The 25,393-nt window shown below is 50.8% G+C and overlaps 1 long non-coding RNA gene across 9 annotated transcripts; it reads right to left on the bottom strand.

Annotated features, from left to right (window-relative positions):
- Nucleotides 1–272: 272 nt before the first annotated feature.
- On the bottom strand, nucleotides 273–25,067 carry LOC135323261 (uncharacterized). Of its 9 annotated transcripts, XR_010384628.1 has the most exons (10): nucleotides 23,951–24,314; nucleotides 14,762–14,796; nucleotides 10,645–11,760; nucleotides 9,462–9,562; nucleotides 8,420–8,550; nucleotides 8,214–8,286; nucleotides 7,367–7,470; nucleotides 5,871–6,741; nucleotides 5,605–5,767; nucleotides 570–1,671 (listed from the first exon to the last, which is right to left on the bottom strand). It is a non-coding gene; the product is annotated as an uncharacterized LOC135323261 (long non-coding RNA). The 9 variants fall into 9 exon arrangements; XR_010384627.1 differs by having other exon boundaries at nucleotides 8,420–9,562; XR_010384631.1 differs by lacking the exons at nucleotides 10,645–11,760; nucleotides 14,762–14,796 and adding an exon at nucleotides 273–550 and having other exon boundaries at nucleotides 1,604–1,671; nucleotides 8,420–9,562; nucleotides 23,951–24,313.
- Between the last annotated feature and the right edge of the window lie 326 nt (nucleotides 25,068–25,393).

Below are 25,393 nucleotides of genomic sequence, written 5' to 3'. Positions count from 1 at the left end.
CCTCCCATGGGCTTGAGGGACTTTTTAAAAACTGAAAATTCTACACAAAACCAGAGATGATAATATAACAACCCCCCACATCCCTGTCACTCCGCTGTGACCGTCATCAACCCATGGCCCACCCTGCCTCATCCAGACCTGCCTCCCCACTCCCGTCCCTCATCCTCCTGTTACTTTGAAGCAGAGCTCAGGCTTGACATCATTGCATCAATAAACATGTCAGTGTGTCTCTCTCAGAGGACCCTTCCTTACAAAGAAACTAACTAAACCATGATTGCACCCCCCAAATTAGTAATTCCTAATATTATCGAACAGCCAGTGTACAAATTTCCAATTGTCACATGATTGCCCTTTTACAATTTGTTTAAATTTTGATCCAAATAAGGTTTCCATCTTACAGTTGGTCGGTATGTCTTTTGAGTCTCTTTGGGCTTAGTGTTTTGTTTTTATTCATTGGAAGAAACTAGTTGTCTTGTGACATTTTGCTCCATCTGGACTTTCCTGATCGCCGCCCTGTGGTGTAGTTGGACGTGTTCTTCTATTCTCTGTCCTGTAAATTGTTAGTTGGAAGCAGAGATTTGATCAGATTCAAGTTTGATTTTTTTTTTTTATTGGCAAGACTTTGTCATTGGTGGTGTTGAGATGTATCAGGAGGTACATGGTATCTGATTCTCTTTTGTGATGTTAGCCATCATTCATGCAATTAATTTGTTAGGGACTGCAAAATGGTGTCCTATTTCATTCCTTCTGCTTTTGTTAGCTGGAATCTATCTATAGATAAAATTTAACTATTTTCTTTAGTTTCATAGTGATTCTGTTGGAAAGGGACGTTTAAAGTTTATCTACTCTCAGATGCTGGGGTAAGTAGTTCAGAAAGGGTAAGTCCCTCATGAAAGGACACACAGCAAACTGGGAACAGATCTAAAATGCAAACCCAGGTCTGCTGCATCACACGTGGCATCGGTCTGGAGGCAGTGTAGTGGAACAGAGAGGGTTGGGGTCTGGGAATCAGGACCATGGACTTGAATCTAGGACCTGCCATTTATAAGCAGTGGGACCTTGGGCAGGTCATTCAGCACTGACGCTCTCATCAGAATAATCCTACCTCCTTTGCAGAGACCAAGGTTCACCAATCTTTCAGCCCCTTTGTAGGATGGAAACTTGGAGAAGCCCAGCCTGACATCACAGCAGGGGGAACATTCACAAGCCAACATTCAGGTCCATGGTCTATCACTTTAATTTTTTGTGGCTACCTCAGGACCTGCCTAAGGACTCTGCCTTTCCTCCCAGGGAAAGCTGCCCAACGAGAGTTTCTCAGATCACTCAGGCCTCTATCAGCAAGGCAGTGAGCTCAGGGCTGGCCACATAATTATGGGACACTTATTCAAAAACTGTTTTGAATTTCAAGACAGCAACAGCCAAGCATCCACCAAGCACAGGGCCCTTCTGCATACAGGCCCTGCGTGACTGTGTGGGTCACAGGCCCACAAAAGCGGTCGGGGGAGCTCCGTCCCAGGGGCCTGATACATCTCATCCAATTCAACGAAACAGGACCAAACACAAACCCCAATCCAATTAGCTTCAGCCAAAAGGAGATGCTCACAGTAAAGGATAAATAACAATTATAGTCCTGTAAATGCAGTTCCACGGCTTTTCATCTTTTGAGTCAACCTGTGGACAAAGCAATAAAGACTTGATTGTGGGGCAGAAGAGGATGTGAATGTCAGTAACAGGAACAATGTAAGAAACTGAGGGCTGACCCGGGTAGGGTGTGAACTGGCAGAGGAGATGGGAGGGAAGGTGCCAACTTTTCTTTGACCGTAACTAAATAACTAAACCAGTTAGTTCCAACTTAGTTTAAAACCACTTTGGAGTGGTTTCATTATCCGGTCTGCAGAGTACCAGGAAATTACCCAAATACCTCAAATAACCAACTTGTACCAAAACTGTCAGCATGCATCCCCACTGGAACAGAAGCTCCCTGAAGGCAGGCATTACTCATTTTTTAAAAAAAAATTTCATGTAGGCTTTTTTTTTTGGGAGGGGGGTTCGGTTTATATATTTTTAGAGGAGGAGCTGGGGGTTGAACCCAGAACTCCATGCATGCTAAACATGTGCTCTTACCACTTGAGCTATATACCCTCCCCACCATTATTCATTTTTGCATCTCTCCCTGGTACCTGGAAGGAGGGACGCTTCCCCTGCCACACCCAGTTTCCTTGAGATACAACTGACATACAGCACTGCATGAGTCTAGGGTGTACAACATAATGACTTGACTTACACGTACTGTGGAGTGATAACCACAATAAGTTTGGTCGGTATCTGTCATTTTATGTTGGTACGATAAAGAGAAACATTCTTCCTTGTGACTCTAAGTATCTACTTTTTGGGGGGGGGTAGTATAGCTGATTTACAGTATTGTGTTAAGGATCTACTTTCTTAACAACTTTCAAATATACCATACAGCAGTGTTAGCTACAGTCATTATGTTGTATATTACATCTCTAGTTCTTACTTGTCTTATAACTGGAAGTTTGTACATTTTGAGTGACTGCATTCAATCCCCCTTTCCTCGGCTCCACATCTCTGATAACCACAAATCTGATCTTTTTTTGAGGTTGGTTTTTGTTTTTTTGTTTTAGACTCCACATATAAGTGAGCATCTTTCTTTTTGACGTATTTCACCTAGCATATTGCCCTCAAGGTCTACCCATGTTGTCACAAATATATTTCCTCCTTTTCATGGCTGAATAATATTCCATTGTATTATGTACGTGTGCGCGCACCACATATTTATCAATTCATCTGTCAATGGACACCTAGGTTTTTCACATGTCTTAGCTATTTTAAATAGGGCTGTTATGAACATGGAGGTAGAGATCTCTTTGACACAGGGTTTTCATTTCCTTCAGATGTATTCCCAGAAGTGGAATTGCTGGGTGATACAGTAGTTCTAGCTTTAATTTTTTGAGAATTCTCCATACTGTTTTCCACAGTGGCTGCACCAATTTACAATCACACCAGCAGTGCACAAGGGTTCCCCTTTCTCCACATCTTCACCAGCATTTGTTATCTCTCATCTTTCTGACGATAGTCATTCTAACAGGTGTGAGGTGATGTCTCATTGTGGTTTTTTATCTTCAGCTCCCTGATGATTAGTGATGTTGAGCATGTTTTCACGTACCTGTTGGCCACACGTGTTATCTTCTTTGGAAAACATTTATTCAGGTCCTTTACCTGTTTTCTTATCATTAATATTTTGCTGTTGAATTGTAGGAGTTCTTTATATATTTTGGAATGTTAACCCCTTATGAAATGTATGGTTTGCAAATATTTTTCCCATAGATTATCTTTTCATTTTGTTGTTTCTTTTGCTGTGCAGATTTTTAGTTTGCTGTCATCCCACTGGTTTATTTTTTATCTTGTTGCTTGTGCTTTAGGTGTTATATCCAAAAAATCATTGCCAAGACCCCGTGCCAAGGAGCTTTCTTGCTTTGATTTCTTTTAAGAGTTTTATGGTTTCCGGGCTTACATTTAAGTCTTTGATCCATTTTGAGTTAATTTTTGTGAGTGGTTTAAAATAGTTGTCCATAATGGACACTTTAAAGATTTTCTAAACTGGATATATGAACAGATAAGGGATGAATGAGGCCCTAGAAAGTGAAACTGTGAAAACAGGAGATCAGTTTGCCAAGACAGACTCCTGGCAGACACCCCAGGGGGCTCAGATGTCAGCCAAGGACAAGCAGAGAGGGCAACATGTGAATTGGGCCTGGGGATGAGACAGCAATGGGCCAACTTCATTTGTTCATTCAGTGGGTGTCCATGAATCACCTAACCTGCAGCAGACACCAGGCACCTGGGATATGTCGGCAGCAAAAATGAATCCCTGCCCTGAAGGAGCTGCTATGCAGGATATATAATGTGTGGAGAGTAGCAGTGGTCCCTGGGGGAACCTGAACTACACATCCCCAAGGCTGCATCCTCCTGGGAATGTGTTTATAATAATAACATCAATTACAATAACAGCAGGGATCATTTGTAGGGAAGCTGTGATATTAGTCAAGATCATTTCAGTTTTAAGTAACAGAAACTCAACTTGAACTGACTTAAACAAATAACAAGGAAAAAAATTATTTTAGTTAAAATATAGTTGATTTACAACATTGTGTTAAGTTTCAGGTGTACAGCATAGTGATTTAGTTATACATATACATACATACATGTTCAGATTATTTTCCATTATATGTTATTACGAGAAATTGAATATAGTTCCCTGGGCTCTACAGTAGGACCTTGTTGTTTATTTTATATATATATATAGTAGTGTGCACTTGTGAATTCCAAACTCCTAATTTATCCCTCCCCAACCCTTTCCCTTTTGGTAACCATAGTTTGTTTTCTGTGTCTATGAGTCTTATTTTTGGTTTGTAAATAAGATATGTATCATTTTCTTTTTAGATTCCACATATAAGTGATATCATATGATATTTGTCTTTGTCTGCCTGACTTCACTTAATATGGTAATCTCTAGGTCCATCCACGTAGCTGCAAATGGCATTATTTCATTCCTTTTTATGGCTGAGTAATATTTTTTACACACACACACACCCCCCCCACATCTTTATCCACTCATCTATTGATGGACATTTAGATTGTTTCCATGTCTTGGCGATTGTAAACAGTGTTGCCGTGAACACTAGAGTGCATGTGTGACCAGGAATGGGTTTGCTGGATCATATGGTAACTCTGTTTTCAGTTTTTTAAGGAAACTCTGTACTGTTTTCCACAGCAGTTGCACCAAATTATCTTCCCACCAACATGTAGAAGGGCTCCCCTTTCTCCACAGCCTCTCCAGCATTTATTATTTGTGGGCTTTTAAATGATGGCCATTCTGACTAGTGTGAAGTGATACCTCATTGTAGTTTTGCATAATTAGTGATATTGAGCATCTTTTCATGTGCCTGTTGGCCATCTGGATGTCTTCTTTGGACAAATGTCTGTTTAGGTCTTCTGCCCATTTTTTGATTGTTTGGTTTTTTATTACTGAGTTGTAGAAAATTTTATGTATTAATTTCTAAAAATCCCAGGGGTTAACTAGCTGCTGGCATGGCTGGATCCGGGAGCTGTAAGGGCATCCTCAGGAGTCTGTGTCCCGCTCCATCTCTTGGCTTTGCTTTCTTCAGACTTCACTGCACTGACTTCATTGTCAAATGGCCAAACAGTAAAAATGGCCTCTGGTAGCTCCAGGCTAAGGATCTCAGCAAAAGAGCAAGTACCACTTTCCTTATTCCAGAAACTTCAGGGCACAGTTACAGAGACCAGTCCAGCTTAGGTCTCTTGCCCAGGCCTGAGCCAATACTTGTGGTCGATACTGAGATGTGCTGATTGGCCTGGGTCTGGTGGCAGGTGTGGGGATGGGGTTGGATAGGGGAAAAGCCCAATTTGCCCAGTAGGGACTGAGAGTGGAGGAGGGGTGTTTCCCAAAAAACAGCAGGTCTGTAATTGGACAGGTAGCCTCAACAATGCCCTCCCCCACTCTGTACCAGGCACAAAACCAACTGTCATCCCAACCAGCCTGGGTGGTGAGACCATTCTTACCCTCATCATACAGATGGGAAGCTGGCTCAGAGAGGCTGAGTAACTTGCCAGCATCACACATCTAGCAAGTGGAGGATAAGGAGTCTGGATCCTTTCGTCCTGGACAGAGGTTAGTGGGGGAGGCCAGGGTCTCTGACGTCAGAGAGGATTTGGCTGATCAGACCTAGTGAGTAGATGGGGAGAGAAAGGGGAATAGTCTGATGAATTTGGCAGCATCCTTGTCCCCTATCCAGTCCCCAACCCCACGGCCATGACCTGTAATGTACCTCTCCTCTTGTTCGACATTCACTGAGGCCATGGAGTACAGACCCAGGAGCCAGATTGCACATGTCCCTAGAAAACAGAACCTTTGGCAAGGGATTAAGCACTAATACTTGAACACCTCCAGGGGGCCCAGAGGGCCCAGAGGTGCATCTGGGTTCAGCAGAGTTGGATCCAGGGGGTGACTGTAAGTCCCAAGGGAAATGACCCACATGGACCCACGATATGAGCACTGGGACAAGGCTCTCCTTGACCTCCAGGGACCTGACCTGAACAGAGAGAGGACCAAGAAAGAGACCTGGCTGAAGCATCTGTGAGATGAGAGAGGCAGGACTAAACTGGGGACTCCCAACTTGACATCTTCCAGAATTCTAGGATGGGTGCATGATTTGTTGGCCCCAAGGCAAAAAAAAAAAAAGAAAAAAAAAAGTCTCTAGCTTTGGCTGGAGAGATTTCAACTCCATGTCTTCCTCCAAGCATGCTCATATGAAGTAACTGTTAGCTCAGACAGGCAGTTCTAGATGTCTTTACGTGTTAGAGAAATACATTTGGGGAAGTGGATGCTGGCTGCCACTTGCATGGAATAAACGCAGACTGTTTAGTAAACATCATCTTTCAAACTGTGGAGTCCACAGAGGAGAAATGCACGATATTGGTCCGGGGGTAAAAAAGGTGAGGCCCTCGGCTGCAGCTCATCCCAACAGTCCCTCCCCACGCAGTCCCAGGGGCTCTTTATGAAGGGACACCCAAACACCACGCCCTGTTCCTCCAGCCACGTAACTGCTGTTACCTATGGTCCCTGCACCAGCCACAGGATCCATCGGCTATGGGACCGGGGACAAGTCATTCCACCTCTCTGGACCTCAGTTTCCTCACCTGCAAAATGAGATGTTTAGGCACAAGAATCGAAACACATTCCTACACAAGACAGCTTTGTGACAGTCAAAACCAGGAAACAACCCAAAGTCCATCATCTGATAAATGGACAAGCTGTGGAACGTCCATACAATAAGATTCCATTCAGTAATAAAAAGGAATGAACTATTAATGCACGCAACAACAGGACTGAATCTCAAAAACATGCTGAGTAAAGGAAGCCAGACATAAAAGCGTTTACATTAATGTAATAGTTACATGAAATTCCAGAAAATGCGAAATGAATCCCTAGAACAAAGGTAAGTCTGTGGTCATATGGGGCTGCGGAACTGACCATAAAGGGGAATGAGAAATATTCTATCTCTTGTCTGTGGTGGTAGTTACAAGGGTGTACATGTTTGAAACAACTTATGAGTTGGATACTTAGAATGGGTGGATTTTACTGCACGTAAAGTGTACCTCAAAGTTGATTTTTTTAAATGATACCGAACAGGAACATTGCTTTATTCGGACACCTTCTATGACAGAAACCCAACTCAGGATAGTTTTTTTTGGGGGGGGGGTGGATATTGGCTTATAGAATCAGGTTAGTCCAGAGGTACAGTTAGTTTCAGGCATGGCTTACTGATGTCTGGACAGCACACTTTCTCCACTTCTTGACTCCTCTTTGTTGGCTCTGTCTTCCAGTGGAGAACAGGAATGGCCACCATCAACCTGGCAACTCCCACCCTGAAAAGTGAATGCCTCTTCTCCCATAGCTGCTGCAAAAGTCCCAAGGGGGAGTTGCAGTGTCCAGCTTGGGACACATGCCTGCCTCTAAAGCCAGGGGATGCAGTTGGCCCTATCTGAACCCCAGGGGTACAGAAGAGGTGATCCCCTGAAAGAAAAAGAAGAAAGGGGCTGTGGACGCTGATTGGGAGAGCCAACAGATGGTCATCATATCTCTCCACAAATAACCAGGGGGGGTGCTGCTGTCACCCACTCCTACCTTCAGACAGACAGCACTACAGTGGCCAGGCCCCAGACTCACTCAAGACCCAAGGCTGCTGTTCTGCAATGTCATAGGCTCTGCATGTTAATTAGATACAAGAGTCTAAACAGAAGGTGAGAGTGAGTCTCCTCCCCACCAGCCAAGGCCAACAGAAGGCCCTGCCTGCCTGTGTGGAGCCGTCAGTCTGCACCCAGAGGAGGCTGGCGGGGGAGGGAGGGGCTCTGGCCCAGGCCCAGTGGGAACACCTTGGAGCTGACAGCACCCTAACTTGTAGGATGTACCCCAAGGAGGGAAAGGATGCCTCCCTGGGCTCCGGGCCTTGGGGGGCCAGACCAGACAGGGCACAGGGGCAAGGAGGGCAGCTTCTCAGTCCAGAACCACCATCCCCACAGGGTCTGGCCAGAGAGGAAGCTGAAGGGAAGGTCATCTTTGTAGAGATGACGGACAGAACAACATCCAGCACCTGGAGACCCACACTCACGTCCTGGGCGGTGCGGTGGCGCTCGCACATTCTCATGCCAGGTACTTCCTGAGTTCTCTGGTGAAGGGTCCTCCTGGAATGGGAGGGAAGGGAGCCACAGCTTCGTATCTGTTCAGAATAGGCCTAAAAGTAGACCTACTCCTACAGGGCAGCACTACATCCATTAAATAAATAAGGCTGCAGGTTTGGAGGGGAGGGGGCATTACCCACGGCCCCCGTGAAGTGGCTGTCGCTGATCAGGCTGCTGGACAAACTCCTGCCACCTCCAGGAGCTCCAAGCTCTGGCCTCAGCCTGTCTGCTCTTGGCAGCTCGGGGCCACCTCCCAGCCCAGATCTCCTAGAATGTGGGCAAAAGAAGCCTGAGCTGAGGGCCCCTGCCCCACTTCCCACCAAGGTGCTGGCTGTATCTGCCTGCCCAGCCATCCTGTCTTCTGGGATGCAGCTTAAACGGATGTCGCTGCTGCAGAGAGATGGTGGGGAGCAGGGCGAGAGCCCGCTGAGAAAGAGCCAGGGCCCAGCAAGGGAAGGCACGGCAAGGCTGGGGCCCTCCCTGCCAAAGGATGGCCGTGGGCTGGGCCCAGAGCCACCGGGCCCTGGGAGAGTGGTGTTCTCAGCTCCCATCCCCGCTGTTACGTCCGAGGCAGGCTGGCCCTCCAGCCCCCAGACCGGCCCAGGAACAGTGACCACTTCCTGGATCCAACAGTGCGCCTGCCCGCTAGTTCTCTGCTGGCCGCCTGCCCGGGCAGCCCTCCGGCGAGGCTCCGGGAGTCCAGCTCTGTAGCAGAGAGGGAGGGCCGAGGACAGCTTTCAGGAGCCTGCAGAACCCCCAGCAGGGGTCCTGACCCTGAGGGCCGCCCCACTCAGAGCAGGGCCTGGAGAAGCAAGCCCCTCACCGGCTGTGCTGCTTCCCAGACACCTCCGTCCAGGCGAGGAGCAGGGACTAGGGAGCCCAGGGCACCACCCGCTGTGGGACCTGGGCCATGCCTCCTGCCTGTTCTGAAAACGGGGCTAAATCCTGCTTTGCCCAGAGCTGGGATCCTTGGCAGCATGGCAGGCTGTGGGTCCAAGCTGGCCACGTACACACTGAGCATTGGGAAGACTCAGGGACGATCACCCAGCCTCCCTGGGGAGCAGATACCTCCTCCACGAGACAGAGGCACCCCCAACCTTGGGACACTGTGATGACCACATCTTGTTATAACTACATATGCTAATTATAAACAACAATTTTACTTAAAGAGCACTGGCCTTGGGAGGCAGAAGCTGCAGATCTAAATCCTAGCTCTGTTGCATCCGAGCTGTGTGTCCTCTGGTTAAGTCTCCTGATCTCCTGAGCCTCAGTCCTCCATCTGTAAAATGAGGATCAAAGGTGACTCTGAGCAGAAGGGAAAATAATGGAAGAGAAAGTCTGCCAGCTGCACATGTCCTCTGTCAGACTCTGACAGCAGAGCTAGAGGAAATCTCTTCCACCTCCAACCTGTGGGCATGGAGCCTGGTCGTCCTCTGGCAGCTTGACAGAATCACCTGAGGAACCTAAGAAAAACAAAGATGCCAAGGCCTGGGTCCCTCCCAACACCCAGCAATTCAGATCCAACTGGTCTCGGGTGAGGGTAGGCAGTGAAATTTTTTCTAACACTAAGGGATTCTTGCATGTGACCAGAGTCAAGAAGCAATGCAGGAGTCTGCTCAGAAATCAGTCAGCACAGAGCCCACATTTCTAGCATCCTCCCCAGCAACTTCATCAGTCTCGGTGTAGAGAGACCCAGTGCTGTAGAGAGACCCAGTGCGACACCCTCCAATTAGCTTCCTGGCTGGAGGCAAGCTTCAGCCCAAGGCCCAGCCCATTTGGCAAAAAAGAAAATAGAGACCTTCTGGCTTCCGAGGGCCCAGGGCCATTACTCAAATGGGTTACGAGCCTCACCCCTTTTAGAAGCCCCAATCCTGCTAACTGGGTGAGGGTGTGTTCATGCAAAGAGAAAAAAATGCTGGAAGGCTCTATTTCATTAGCAGACTTTACCTCTAAGTGTGGACATCTATAAGCCTTTTTCATCCTTCTGTGTTTTTGAAATGCTTTTGAAATGTTTTTGAAATGAAGAGGGAAAAAACAGTAATCAGTTTTACTTTCTATGCACTATCTTTTTCTTAAATGGATTTTTTTTTTTTTTTTTTGGCAAATGTCTGGGGTAAAGAATGAGGAACACACTCGGGAACAAGGTGGTTCTTGGGGAATGACGGGCAGGGCACAGGGGCCTCTGGGAGGGACAGCTGATTGGAAGTTAGCAAATGCTCAGCTATGAGGGAGGACAGAATGTGTTCCATCACCTGTGTCCACTGTGGGTTGTGAGAATCTCATCTCACAAGAGCCCCGCCCACCTCTCACCAAGAAGGGATAAACAGCACTTCCCCCGCCTCCATTGCGTAGTAACTTTACCTTGGAGCTGTCCCTTCCCCTGGGCAGAAGAACGCTGAGGCTCCAGAGCAAACTCAGCACCTTAAAACCATCTCTGATCGCAGGAGCAGGGGGCTGGGATTAGCCAGGAAGGAGGATCGTGGTGGTCAGGATCCCACAAATGGCCATCATCTTGGATGATAAGAGCTTTTGAGTCAGCACCTGGGAGGGAATCTTAGAAATACCTCGAGAGTGAATTTCCCCTGCTGATCCAGGAGGCTCATGAGACCCGGGGTGGAACACAGGTGCAGAGTCCTGATTGCTGCTTGCTCACCTCCCCATCCATCCACCCACCCACCCACAGACAGGCCACCTGCCCAATCCTCAGCCAGAGGGAAGATCCTGTTGCTGTGGGATCTGGTGACATTCTTGTGGAATGGTGTTCTTGCATTAAGAGGGGTATGTCTGCTGCTTGACAAGCCCCCAGGAGCCCCACCTCCACCCAGAATAACCTTGGCTCAGCCGGGGGGACAGGGGGCACCAGCTGAGCAGGGTGGAGACCCAGGAGCTAAGGAGGTGAGATGGGCAGACAACATCTGGCCGAGAGAAACCAGGCTTTAGGGTCACAGTCGGAGGAACGACCTCAAATCCACTGCAGGAGGGGTTTGCAAAATGACCAGCTCACCAGGTCTCAGAGCCTGGAATAAGGCTCCTGTTCTAAAACCCAATACCCCTAAGCAGGTCCGGCTTCTCAGGAAAGGCAGGGCATCCCAGCCAGCCCAGCACTGCCACCCTGGACACAACTGGCCCCGAAGCCACCCTACCCTGGGCCATACACGTGCAGCTGCGTTCTTGGGAACCTTCCATGCACACAAACCGGGGAGACCCTGTCCTGTCTTCTGGGCTCCCATCCACGCAGGAATGTCTCAGAGCCTGGCCCTCCCCAGTCTTCCACCAAAAAAGAAAATTACAGAAGTACATACGAATCAATGCATTGATCAACAAAATTTCTGAATAATCAGCAAGTCCCCCTTCACTCTCATTTCAGGAGGATGGGGGGGACACCCCCCAATCGAACCCCAGGTGACCAGGCAGCCCAGAACCATGCCGGAGTGGCCGGGTGGATGAGGGGTGGCTCAGTGCCGCTCCGGATGCACACTGCAAGAACAATAAGGATTTTTAGGGGCATTATGACTGAGTCAGAAAACACAGCTGCCCCTGAAAGTCCCTCATTTTTCTTGCTGTCCTTGAACACTCTCCAGGTGGGTAAGTCATCGGCCAGAGGGCCCAGGTAAGCAGAGGTGGGGATGATGGCCCCCACTGACCCTGGCCCACCCCGCATAGACCCCAGGAAGCTCTGTGGTGGTGGGGGGTTCTCCACAGCAGCACCATTCTCTCCAGTGCTCGGCCTGGACAGCAGCTGTCTTCACCGCCTGCCCCCCACCCCCCGCCGCCGAGGCACACCCAGACACGACCAGCCTGTGCTCCACCCAGAGCCAACTGGGAACCCAAGGCCTTCTGCCCGCAGAGAGCTGTGGGCTAGAACCCTGGCAGGATTCCAAGTGGACGAGGGCAGCCCCAGGAACGGGGTGGTGCAGGAAGACCCGGGGGAGGGCCAGCTGGCCCTTGTCCTCACACGTGGGCCGTGAGCCCATCTTGCAGACACTGAGCTCCTGAGAGGCCGGGTGACGGTTGCAGGCCTGACGTGACACAGGAGCAGCAGAGGCCCCCCACCCCCGCCCACAAGCAGCCCGGGGTGCAAAGATGAATGCAGGCTCTAGCATGTCCCGACGGTGCTCAGGTTCAAGTCAACGGGCTGACCGCTCTGCTGGAAGAAACTGGGGGTGGGGTGAGGGGATGGCCAAGAAGTGCATGACAAGGAAGAAGGAACGGGGCTGCTGGCCGATTTTTTTCTCTTATAGGAGGACGAAACGGGCTCCGGAATCAGAGCGTGGGTGGTTTAGGGGCCTCCTTTATGGGAGGACCCCTGACTAGGAAGGTCCCAGCAGGCCACTCCCACAGACGCGGGGCTCGGAATGCCACCCAGTGCCCCAGCTCAGCTGGAATCTGCCCTGCTGGCTGCTGGGAGCCTGCCCCACCCAGCCTGGCACTGCACCCACTCCTCGGGAGCCTGGTCACCGGTCCCATTGGGTGTGCAGGACACGTGGCCTCTCAGAACTCCAGGGACCCCACTGTGGTAAAACGTGCATCCCACGGAAGACAAACGTAGCACCACTATCTGCCTACTTGCTGTGTGATGGTGTCTAAGTTACTTTGCTTCTCTGGGCCTCAGCTGTCACGTCAGTAAATAGGAATAAGCAACCTTCTTTGCAAGACAATGTGAGGACTGAAGGAAAGCAGCACACAGAGCTTGGCTGGCTTCCAACAAAAGTGTCTTCCCCTCTCCAAGCAGCTTCCCCCTTGCCTACAGACCCCAAGAGCAGGTGCTGGCTCTCTGGGAGTGGAGAATTCTTCCTGCTCAGAAGAGCAGCTGGGGCGGGTGTCATGGCGCAGGCCTCACTACTCCCTGAGCACTAACGCTGCGCCTTCTCCCCACACCCCAGGGTCCTGCCTCGTTCATACTGGGAGCACGTGGACCCAGAATCCCCGCGGCCCGGCTACAGCCTCCACCCTCTCAGAGCTGTGGTAGAGCAGCTGTCACCTCACTGGAACTTTCTGCCCTAACCAAGATCACGGCCAAATTCTCTGCCAGCGAAACCCAAGCTGTCCCCACACACTAGATTCAAGCCACCTGAACCGTGAGACACGGCGGCATCCTGCTTCATCTACTAGGAAGCCCCAGCCCTCGGTCTGCACAGCCTCTGCATGAGCTGGTCTTGTTGCCCGTGGCGCCCTGGCCCCAGTGCGGTGAAATGGAGCAGGAGGTTGAGACCCAGCTCACTGCTTACGAGCCAAGAACGTTGGGCAAGTTCCTTGAGCCCTCTCTGCGCTCCAAGAGCAAGGTAACCACCTATTTCATAGGGTTGCTGTAAGGATTAAATGGGTCCATTCCCATAAAAGGCTTAGAACCGAGCCTGGCACCAAGCACTCAATTAAGGTTCAAGATCATTACCACGCCCTGCTTTGCTCTTCAAGACTCAGCTCACCTCTTCTGGGTGACCTTTCCTGACCCCAGCCCTGCCCTGGGCCAGAGCCCCTTTGTTCGCCCTGCTCCCCGACTCCACACTTGTCATGCTGCTTTCCCCGTTAGCCCACCGGCAGCACAGTCCTGGAACCGCCAGCCTCACAATCACGTACACTTATTAATGGTGCTGACTCCAGGGCCCGAGGTCAGCTGAGGGACCCTGGAGTCTGCATTGCCAACAGGCTCCTTGTGTGGTTCTCGGGATGCCCAACTTTGAGAAACTCTGTTCTGAGCCACTTGAGCACCATGGTACTACAGGCAGTGCCTGGCCCGGGGCTCAGTGATGAGGTGAGGTCAGGGGGCTGCGCCAGGCAGAGGCACAATGGAGGACCCTCCATTCTGTGCTAGGACAGCGACGGGGACCCACCTAGGCTTGACTCTGACACAGAACTAACCGTCACCAAACACACCAGCACCCCCAGTTCAATGCCTAGGGTCTCCCTGAGCCCTCCTTCCATGCCTGGCCTCTGTGGAACCCACGGTGATGACCGAGGGACTGCCATCTCATGCTGGGGTCTGAAAAGCTATCAAGGCTTCCACGGGAGCTGCAGAGCAAGGAGGCTCCGCTCTGAACTCAGAGTCCCTAAAATAGCCAGCAGCCCACAAAACCATGATGGAAGGAAAAGAAAGGCCAACCAGAGATACCAGCCCTTGTTTGGAGTTTGCGTTAGAAAGAAAACTATGAGCTCATACACATTAATATCAAAAAAACAAGCAACCCAATCAAAAAATGGGCAGAAGACCTAAACAGACATCTCTCCAAAGACAGACAGATGGCCAAAAAGCACATGAAAAGATGCTCAACATCACTAATTATTAAAGAAATGCAAATCAAAACTACAATAAGATATCACCTCACACCAGCCAGAATGGCCATCATTAAAAAGTCTACAGACAATGAATGCTAGAGAAGGTGTGGAGAAAAAAAGAACCCTCCTACTCTGTTGGTGGGAATGTAAATTGGTATAGCCACTATGGAGGACAGTATGGAGGTTTCTTTAAAAATAGACTTACCATATGATCCTTCAACCCCACTCCTGGGCATATACCTGGAGAAAAATATAATTCAAAAAGACACATGCACCCCCAATGTTCATAACAGCACTATTTACAGTAGCCAAGACATGGAAACAACCTAAATGTCCATCAACAGATGACTGGATAAAAAAGATGTGGTATATTTATACAATGGAATACTACTCAGCCATAAAAAACCGACAACATAATGCCATTTGCAGCAACATGGATGTCCCTGGAGAATGTCATTCTAAGTGAAGTAAGCCAGAAAGAGAAAGAAAAATACCATATGAGATCATTTATATGTGGAATCTTAAAAAAAAAAAAAAGAATGAACATAAATACAACACAGAAACAGACTCATAGACATAGAATACAAACTTGTAGTTGCCAAGGGGGTGGGGGCTGGGAAGGGACAGACTAGGATTTCAAAATTTGTAGATACTGACAGGCATATGCAGAATAGATAAACAAGATTATACTGTATATCACAGGGAAATATATACAAGATCTTGTGGTAGCTGACAGCAAAAAAAAAAATGTGACAATGAATATATGTATGTTCATGTATAACTGAAAAATTGTGCTCTACACTGGAAATTGACATAACATTGTAAAATGACTATAACTCAATAAAAAAATGTTTAAAAAAAGCTAAAGCTCTAAACTGTTCTTAGAAACAATGAATAGTACATATATGCAAATTTTAAAACAAGAAAAAAATTTTTAAATAAAACATGAAGTTAAGAAAATTCTGTGCCAATCCCACCCAGACTAGGAAAGAAGGTGGTCGGGCAGAGGGCAGCAGTTCTAGGATGTTCTGGGGGTGCCCCACACACACTCCGCCAACAGCAAAGCACCTGGGTACAGCTAGGGACAAGAGCCTACAGCAGGGGCTGGCTGGGGGGCCTGGAGGGGCCGGGCAGGGGGATGCTGGTGGCTCCCAGCACTCAGCTTAGGGGCATGGGCTCTGCAAGGTGCTGCCCTCCAGCCAACCAGCCAGCCAGCCAGCCATCCTGTCCAGGCCAGCCCACCATGGGAGTGGGAGCCAGAGGGCTCGGCTGGGTTTGAGCTCCCACTGCAGTGGAAAGCCTTCTCAGACTCACGGGCCCCATCCACCCTGCTAGCTGTTCCAGGGCTGGGATGAACACAGCCAAGAGGCCTGAGACTCATGCATCAGAGCCCCTGGGTTTACGTTCCCCCATCTCTCTGCCAGAAATCTGTACTAAGTGCCAGAAATCTTTACTAAGAACACCTCGGCTCCTAAACACTCACTCTCAGACCCTCAGCTCCCTCCATGCCCCACAAACTCCCTGTGCCCCGCGAACTCCCTGCCTGGCCCAAGGCTGAGGGCCAGCATGCCTCAGGGTTGGCTCAGCCCCCAAAAAACTCATCAGTGGGTGGAGGCGCGAGTGCCCCTCGGCAAGGCTGGACCGGAGCCTGAACGCATTTGTCCACACAAACACCCACTCCTGCGAGGGAGGCCAGTCCAAAGCGCCTTCCTTTCAGCCACGTTTCCAGAACATCAGAGGGGCCAATGCCAAGGGTGCGTGCCTTTATCTCTTTACAGGAGGCTCCATTGGGGGAGGAAAAGCAGCAGCCATGCACGCAAACAGCAGGGCTAACGGGGTGGGGAAGGGTCTATGATTAAGGAGGCATTTACCCTTCTCATGGGGGTCAGCCAACTGTGCGCCCACAGGCCAGACCTGGCCCGACACCTGTTTATGCAGTTTTATCAAAACACGGGTATTCATTCATTTACACATATCCATGGCTGCCTTCACGCTACGACAGAAGAGCACGAGTTGCAACAGAGACCCCATGGCCCTCAACACCTAAAATATGGACTACTCGGCCTTCAAGAACAAAGCTGGCTGACCCTCTGCTTCTGACCAGTATTCACCCAGCACGTAGTCTGCACCAGGAACCCAGCAGGGCACGGAGGATCCGACAGTGAGCAAAACCTGCTGAGCCTTCATGGAGCTCAAGGCCTGGGGAGGGAAGGGCTCCGAGGCCGTGGCACCTGCTGTCTTTGTGAAGCTGCTGCTCCTATGCCAGGGCTGCAAGCTCTCACCCCAAACCTTCAGGCCCCACGTGCTTGAGAACTGTTCAGGTGGTAAGAAGGTAACACGGTAACCAGAGCAGCAGGGCAGCACCCATACTCACACATATTATCGTCTCAGCAGCGAAAGCCATGAAGATCCACACTCCCTCAGAAAAATACACTCTAATAGTCTCAAGTCAGCTCAGGTCAGGATTTCCCACGAAACTAGCTATAAACACAACTTTTGGTTTTCAGAGTTTTCTGGAGTTCAGAATTTTGGATAAAGGCTTGTGGGCCGACACCGGGAGCTGCTACAAAGTGCAAATGCTGAGTCCCGGCGTCACTCCCTGGTCCTGGTTGGAGGTCCCCACCCCTGTACACTGCCCCCCCAACCCCCACCACCTTCACAGAAAGCACACCCAAGGCACACAGAAAACACCAACTGAGTGAATGCAGAGCCCCAGAATTTTTTCTCCAAAGAACAGCTACTGACATTATTGCTGAAAACTAACACTGCTACTGTAGAAAAGTAGTATTGGAACCCCACCTTCAGGTGCCTGCTCCACTGCCAGGAGCAGAGAGAAGTTAACATAAACAATTTCTCCAACCCCATTTACTCAGGACAAGGAAAATAAAACTCTTTTCTGGTCACTTTTGCTGCCTGATGGGCACGCACACTAGGTGTTTTGGAGGTAGCAGGTGAGTGGGTGGTAGTAAAAACCGAAAACCCATGATTTTTAACCCTGGTGTACTTCCTCGGGACCTCCTTGTGGCCAGTTTCATTGGAAATCTAAAAGAATTCTATCTCATTGCAAATTCCTAACAGCTAATTAGAAAAGTGTAGTAATTGGATAATCTGGTTTCAGATGTTCTAATTATACTTACTTGGGGGGGGGATATTTATATATTTATATATAAACTTAAGAGCACTTCTTTCAAAAAGTGTAAAATATTCAGGATATCTAAAGTATAAGGTTAAACACACACACACACACACACACACACACACACACACACACACACACTGCAAACCTTGATAGTCATGACACTGAAAGAGTATTTTCATATGCATTATCCATAAACAGACAGACCAGTTTGTATGCATTAAAGGATAATATCTGAAAAGACAGTTCAGCAACAACTCCCATTAGATATCCTGGAATTAAATGGATTTCCCCTCTTTTTAATGCAACACAGTTTTAGCATTCTGAAATGTTATACCCTTCTATTTCTTAATAGAACACGCCTACGAGTGACTCCCAGAAATTTCCTCACCGCCTGTGATTTCTAAACTGCAAATTGAGAAAGAGATTCTGGACACCCTGGTGATCCCTACCTAACCCCAGCACCGGGCAGATTCCTAGGAGGGATTTTACTCGGCGATTGGGAAACCGTTCTGAGCCTGCCTGACACAAGGTCTGGGTAAGAAGGTAAGAGGGTATGGTTGAGTGGAGAGGGGGACTGCTGATGAGAGCTCTCTGTATGCAAATATATGGAAGGTGGAGCGGCCAGTGCGTGGGCGGGGCCAGTGCGTGGGCGGGGCCAGGCAAACGCTTCTAACAAACCAAAAGCCGCCTTGACCTTCAGGACTATATTTAGTCAGGGCTGAGTACCCTCACAGGGAGGGGCCTGGGAGGCAGACAGCCACCTGCAAACACCGGCGCCTGCAGCCCTGCCATGGCAGTGGAGACGTGCTAGGACACCACGACTCCTGGACACACGCATCCTCTCTGGTACTTCCTCCAGCCCTCTGCCGGGCACTTGCCACGCGTGACTGACAGATACGGTTAGCGACAAGGGAGGGGCCGCGCTGGGCACACCCCTTTGTGGTCTCCAGGGCCGGCACTGACACAGCCAGTCGAGTTAGTTTCACTTTCTGGTTTTCTTCCTGGGTCGCTTGTCACCCTGACGGAAGAAAATGTCTTTGAAATGCGGAGAGAAAATCCCCCAAAATGTTCCTTGTCTTTTTTTTCCTTTTCCGTAAAGGCACTGCTTTTCTCTAAAGACCGGGTAAACAGCCTTTGGTGAAAACCCCAACTACGTAACTTGGGTCCCCCGGGCTGCTTAGCCCTAATATGATTACACATCTAAATGCAATAAACAGGGCAAAGTGGTATTATTTTTCTGGGAAAAACCAACATCATAAAAGGGTCTTTATTGAATCAAGGGCCCGTGAACTGTTCTTTTGCTTAATTATGGCTCCCAAGCGAATGGGGCTGGGTTTCCAGGCAGGACTGCTCACTGCTCCCCGGCCCAAAGGGCAATGGGTATTTGTCACAACTTGTCTAATTACAACAGAATCCACCAAAAGGACCAAAGGGAGGGTGCCAAGGTAAGCTGGCTGCAGCCCCCTCCCCAACTCGGGTTCTGGAAACAAGAGGGATGTGGTTCGGAGGCCTACTTCTATTTTAGGGAGTGGCCCCCCTGCTCTATCCCCACGCCTGACATTCAAAGTCAGGACCCTGGACCCTGCCCCCTTCCACTGTCAATGCTTAAGTGGTTTTCCAACATCCTGACACTGCCCCCTCTATCCCTGGCTCTACAGAAAAAAGGCCCATTGTCGAAATGTGATATTTTGCCAGATGTTTTTACATTCAGCGATTTGGCCAAGGTTAGCGTGTGCACCCAGACCTGGGCAACAATAAATGCCTGGTATCACTAGACAGGAGGAGGAGAGGCAGGGGCAGGGGAAGAGAGACACAGGCCGGGGGAGGGAGAACCCTCCACACTAACCAGCTGGGACTAAGTGGTCTGGTTAACTTTTCCCAGATATACAGTGGTCCAGCCAGGCAGCTGGAGACCAACATTTTGCTTATATGCAAGTGCTGGTTCCAAGTATCTGTTTCATCGCCCTATTAGTTCCAAGAGCAAAGACACATTTTTTTTTTTAAACTTTTTCCCCCCATGTTCTTAAGCTCACAGCAGTAAGCTCCAGAGGAAGGGATTCAAGAGAACGTTATCCCGACTCTCACTAGTAAGTGATCAGATGAACCCACTCCTGGAAGAATCAGTGACTTTGCCCCCCTACCTCTCTCAATGTACCAGGTGTATCTCCCTGAAGAAACAGGAACCCCACCCTCATATACAGCAAGGACCTGCTTTTCTTCCAAAGTTTTCTACCATGTACTCCCCACCACCACCACCACGCGCCCTGGGTTTCACACAAGCATCTTCATGTGATCCTCACATCGTACTGCACAGTGGGCATGCAGCACCACAGGTGGGGAAACTGAGTCTCGGCAAGGCATGTCACTGGTCCAAAGTCACCCAGCTAGTCCACGGGAGAGCCTGCAAAGCTAACACCCTTTCCCCAACGCCTGCCTTCAGCCTCCTGGAAAGCTGGGTGATGTGATGAACACATTAGCAGCAATGCAATTTACTGGTTTTCAGAAGGTGGGGAGGAGGTCTACCTTCCAGCAGATCTGGAGAATGAGAATGGGAAGACTAGAATTTAAGCTTCAGGCACCAAGATGGAGAAGCCAGCTTTTCCCTTGAACCCCATGCACCCCAGGGCAGAAATCCAGTGAGAGGAAGCACATTTCATAAGAATGAACCAGAAAGCTTCATGCACTGATCCAAATTTCCCAGCTGCACACCTCTGAATCTTTCCCCTGCTCCTCCAGACCACAGCCCCATGTTCCAACTGGGTGCCTGCCTCTGAGCCTCCTGGCTCAGGACCTTAGAAGACTGTGGAGGCTACAAGGGGTGTACACTGTATTCGGGCCAGTCCCCTACTTGACAGAGAAGGGGGCTGTCAGGCCCAGAGTGGCAGAGCTGAGATTAAAATCAGATGATGGTTCTTTCCACATAGCACCTCATTCCCCAGTTCTCCTGGGCAGCAAACACCAGGGGTCTGGCTACAGGGCAATTTCAAAATTCCCCAGACCTTGCCAGAGAGGGGCGGGAGAGAGCCGAGCAGTGGGTGAGAAGTCACCTGTAAACCCTGCCCAGGGCCAGTTAGGGCTATGGAGGCTGCAGGCTTTAAAGCAATGAAGAGATTAGGGTCCATCTCCACCACCAGTTTGAAATTCAAAAAGAAACCTCACTAAGCCATAAAAAAAGTATAAGGAAGTCTGAAGAAACTGATTTTTATTCCCCATGGTGATTACTCTGCAGCACTTTTTGGAATATCATATGATTTCCTTCCCCCTCCTCCAGCCCTTCGATTTTGTACCCTGCTTGACTGGTCCCACTGGAGTGTGTTTGGCTGACCTGCTGGGTCTGTGAGTGGGCCAAGAGCAGCTGTGGCAATCTGCCTTTCCTGAACCATGGAGTCTGGAAAGTCCTTCCAGGTTGGATGCATGGCTGAGCAGATGTGCGAGGTGGCCACTTCTGCGCACCCAGGGTTCCTTTAAGGAACGTGGCTAATCCAGACCCATCCACCTCCTGTTCCACAGCTCATGATGGCTGGTTCCAACCGGGAGGCCCTACTGCACCCAGGCATCCCACTCCTGTGGCACCAGAGGCAGCTGTGAGACCCTGGGGGAGCCTTTCCCCTCAGAGTCACAGCCTCGGCAACAACCAGAGGACTCATAATACCCCTCAATTGCATACAGAGCTGGTGTACAAATTGAAGTGGCCAGGGTCTTACCCACAGTTGTAACCCCAGCCAGGTCCGGTCCCTGGCACGTGGTTGGTGGATGGTAAAAACCGAGAGGCCTGAGACTTGGACAGGGGACCAGGTTCCCAAACATCATCCTGCCTTACGATTACAAAGCTGCTGTTCCCAGTGGGTTAAGAAACTTGCCCAAGGCCATGTGCTTATTCAAAATAAGAGGGTCGAGGAGACAATGACCAGCAGTTATAGGTCTACTGATGTGTGCCAGGCCCTGGGCCTGCATTTTTAAGTCTCACTGCAGCATTACAAGGGAGGTCTCAGAACCCTCGTCCACCAGGGAAGAAACAGGCAGAGACATTACTTGCCAAAGGCCACCTAGCTGGCAAATGGTAGTTAAACTGGAGTCCATCTGGACCCAACATCTGCCTTCATGGCCCTCACACTGGGCCGCTTTGAGAAAAACCCTTCATAGACCCCAAAAGGATTCCTTGCTTCTAAGACAATTCTTCTATGGACTTGCCAGATTAGGAGCGCTGTTCTTTTGTGTAAAAGGACAGACAGGCCAAATATTTACCATCCCGTGCAGAGAGCTGCAAACCGGCGGGGCAGCAGAATCAACTCAGTGCGGAAGTGAGAGCCAAGCTGTCGCTACAGAAAGTGGAGGGCAGAATCCTGACCGTTCCTGAGGGTTCAGACAATCCCTGGCTTTGGGCAGAGGGATTGAAGGAAACCTGGGGAGGCAGCTCAGAGACCGCCCCCCTCAACAGCCACCAGAGAAACCCTGGAGGGATTTCTAAGATCAGAATGTCCAGAGTTGCTAGGACTTGGGGGTGGAGGTGAGAGGGTCGGCTTCTCCCAACACTCCTTCATCAATCCAGTCTTCCTCCAGCTGGACAAAAATTGATCTCTAATCTTTCACAGGGTGGGATATTATTTTTCTTTAAAAAAAAAAAAAAAGCTAAATGGGCGAGGTTAATTATTCACCAGGTTGCAATTTACTTAAGAGTTGAGGGAATGTAAGTTTCCTCCCAGTAGGCAGCACCAGCTGATTTTAGGAGTCTTCCGTGGGTCTCCCTGGGGGTCTGGCTAAAATCCTAGCCTCCCGCCAGCTTCCCACCATGCATTTAGCTGCTTCCTGAAGAAGGCTCCAGGGCAAACAAGTCTGCCATTTAAGCCACTTCCCCCACGAAGTTGCAAGGTACCCCGCTTAGAGGGATGGACTGGGGTAAGGGTGGAGGAGGAGGCGGCACGTGCTTCAGGAAACTATGAGAATTCAAAAGGGGTAGCGAAATCAAAAAGCTTTCAACTAAAACACGATTCCTAAATACCACGACTTAAATCACAGCACAAATCGGCTGCTGGAGGCCAGGTCAGCCCCCAGCATAGCTGATTCAATTACATCTTGCAAAGGAAAAAAATCCCAAGAAGGAAAAGCCTAATCACTCACTTCCCCCCAAAGAAAGAAGTGCCAAGGCATTTCCTAAAAACTCCTAAACCCCTGGGCAGCCACAGAGAACGGGGCACAGCCTGAGAGGAAACCACCGGCCACCTGGGCCAGGCCAGGGGAGGTCCGGAGCTCTGCCGGGCTCCTTACACCCTGTTCCCAGTGATTTATGCCCCTCATCCCTGTGCCTGTCTCCTCCAGAAGCTAAACTCTGCCTGCTTTGAGCATCTCATTGCTCCAGACCAGTCCTACGGGTGTTTATGACCACGCAATATTCTGGAGATTTCCACTTCATTTACTTTAAGACACTGATCCCCAAGACCGGGAGAGGCATGCATTCAAAGGGAGAGTTTTGTTTTCCCAACCTGATCCAGTACCCCTAACAGAGCATTTTCGTTCAGAGCATTTTCGTTCATTAAGGCAGCCTCAAGTTAAGGCTCCCACCAGTCCACTCAGATTTTGCCTCCAAACTGAGAATTCATCAAGATCTGTACATTCAGATGCACAGTCAATGAAACTCTTTTCTCCCCCAATTCCGGCATCTGCACGGTCCACTGGGTAGAGCCCGCAGGACAAAGCTCACGCGGGTAAAATGCCGGCCAACTGCAGTTCAGGGCTGTACCCAGCCCACTCCTGGGCTCACAGGCCCAACCCTGCCTCAGTGACCCTGCACACTCACACTCGGCTCCCCTCTGTTGGGGACCCCTAACCGCAAGGAGAACACGGCCACAGGTGTGATAGGATCCCTGCAAAGGTCTCCTCTACACTGGCCCACACAAGTCGGAAAAGCCTTCCACAACTTCAAGAGAGGTGGGCCAACCTGGCTGGGCTGGTTTCTCCCTCTCCCTCCCCCCTTCTAGAAACTTCTCCAGCTTTCCCAAAGGCAGGAAGAAGGGGGCCCGAAGTGCCCTATTTTGTCAAACTGGCCCTTCTCACGGTTCAGGTCACTTCACTGTGTGTTCCCAAATGTTTTCCCAAGGCCCCCAGCCCCAAGACAGCCAAAACACAATACAAACAAAAACAAACAGAAAGTTCCAACACCAGGCAAACCCAAGGTTTCAGGGGTGGTGGGGTTTTTCTTTTGCGGGAGGAAAGTAGAAGCAAAGTTATTGAATAAAGGGTTTAAGAAGGGAATCTCACCATAAAACTCCAAGAGGACTCGGGTCGCGTCGGCATTATGTTGCATATGTCAGGGAACAAAAGACTAGCCATTAGGAACACACCCACAAAGATCCATCTTTAAAGAAATGGTGGTGGGGCGCGGGGACGGGGCAAAACCTCCACTTCCCGTCCCGTATTCCCAGGGGGAACTCTAGACCTCGGGCAGTCCTCACCACCCCTAAGCTCAAGGTTGCGGCTCCGGAAAGCGCAGCGGGGCGGGCCCTGGTAGGCGCAGAAGCTCGGTCGGTTAGGGAGGGGGATGCCTTCTCTCCCCTCCCTCCAGGTGGGCCGCGGCGGGGATCCGGCTCCACTCGGAGGACACGAACCGCACGCAGGGACTAACTCGAATTACCTAGCGCATTCCAATTGCTCCAGCCAAGCGCAAGGATCCCTTGAACCTCCGCACAGAGCCCGCGGCGAGCGCGCCTAGCCAGCCCATCTCCAGTGCGGACCCGCGAGGTGCCGCCCGGCCGGGGTCCCTGCCCAACCTGGGCGCTGAGCTCGCGCCGGCCTGGGGCGAGGAGGAGTCGGTCCTGGGAGCCGAGGACTGGGACTTTGTAGGCCAGTTGAACCGACACCCTCATCTCGCCCGCAAAGACCCAGCCCTCAGCTCCCGCGCATCTCGGATTCGGGCTGCACCCCTCGACGGGCTCTCTCCGGCTGGATCCGGCCGCCCACTTCCCACACGCTCTGCGCGGCCGAGGTTCTGGGTTTCTCCCAATTGGCGTCCCCCAAAGGCGGCACCCAGCTCGCCCGACCTCGACCTATGGTCTCCGAGACCAGCCCTCGAAGGGTTACATGACGCCTTGCGCGCAGCGGCGTCCAGGCCACCCCCGGGCCGCCGGGGCGCAGGCGGAGGGACGATGCCGGGGTGGGGGATGTGCGGGGACCTAGCCCTCCCCTCATCCTCCACCTCCGGCCGAGCGCAAGAGTTAACACGCCGAGAAACTTCGCCACCATCCCGCGAGGCCCAGCTCCGCGCCGCCTGAGTTACCTGCGCTCAGATCCGCCGGGCGTATGGCGGGCCGGGCCGCTCGTACTGCAGGCCGCGCTGTCCCGCACCGCCGAGCCCACGCCGCCGCCGGGGGTAGGGGACAGCAGCCGCCAGCCTGACCCCGCGCCCCGACGTTCCGGGCGCGCCGGGCCGGGGGTCGGGGCCTCGCTGGACCTGGGGGCCGTCGCCGCCCCCTCCCCAAGGAGCGAAAGCCCGGGGCCGCGGGAAGAACAACGGAGCGGCGAGACCCCTCGAAAGTTGGGGGAGTAACGCCTGCTCGCCGCGCGGCCCGAGCTGGCTCCACGTGCTGGTGACACATCAGGAAGGCTGCGCGCCCCGCGGCTCCGGGCGGGCGGACGCGACCAGCGCCCGCCCGCACCGCCTCCCGGGGCCGAGCGGACGCGCCCCGCCCCAACCCGCCCTCCGCC

This window comes from Camelus dromedarius, chromosome 16, assembly GCF_036321535.1.
Source record: "Camelus dromedarius isolate mCamDro1 chromosome 16, mCamDro1.pat, whole genome shotgun sequence".
Lineage (NCBI taxonomy): Eukaryota > Metazoa > Chordata > Mammalia > Artiodactyla > Camelidae > Camelus > Camelus dromedarius.
The sequence above is the reverse complement of the archived record's forward strand: the minus strand, read 5'-3'. Positions and strand labels throughout refer to the sequence as shown.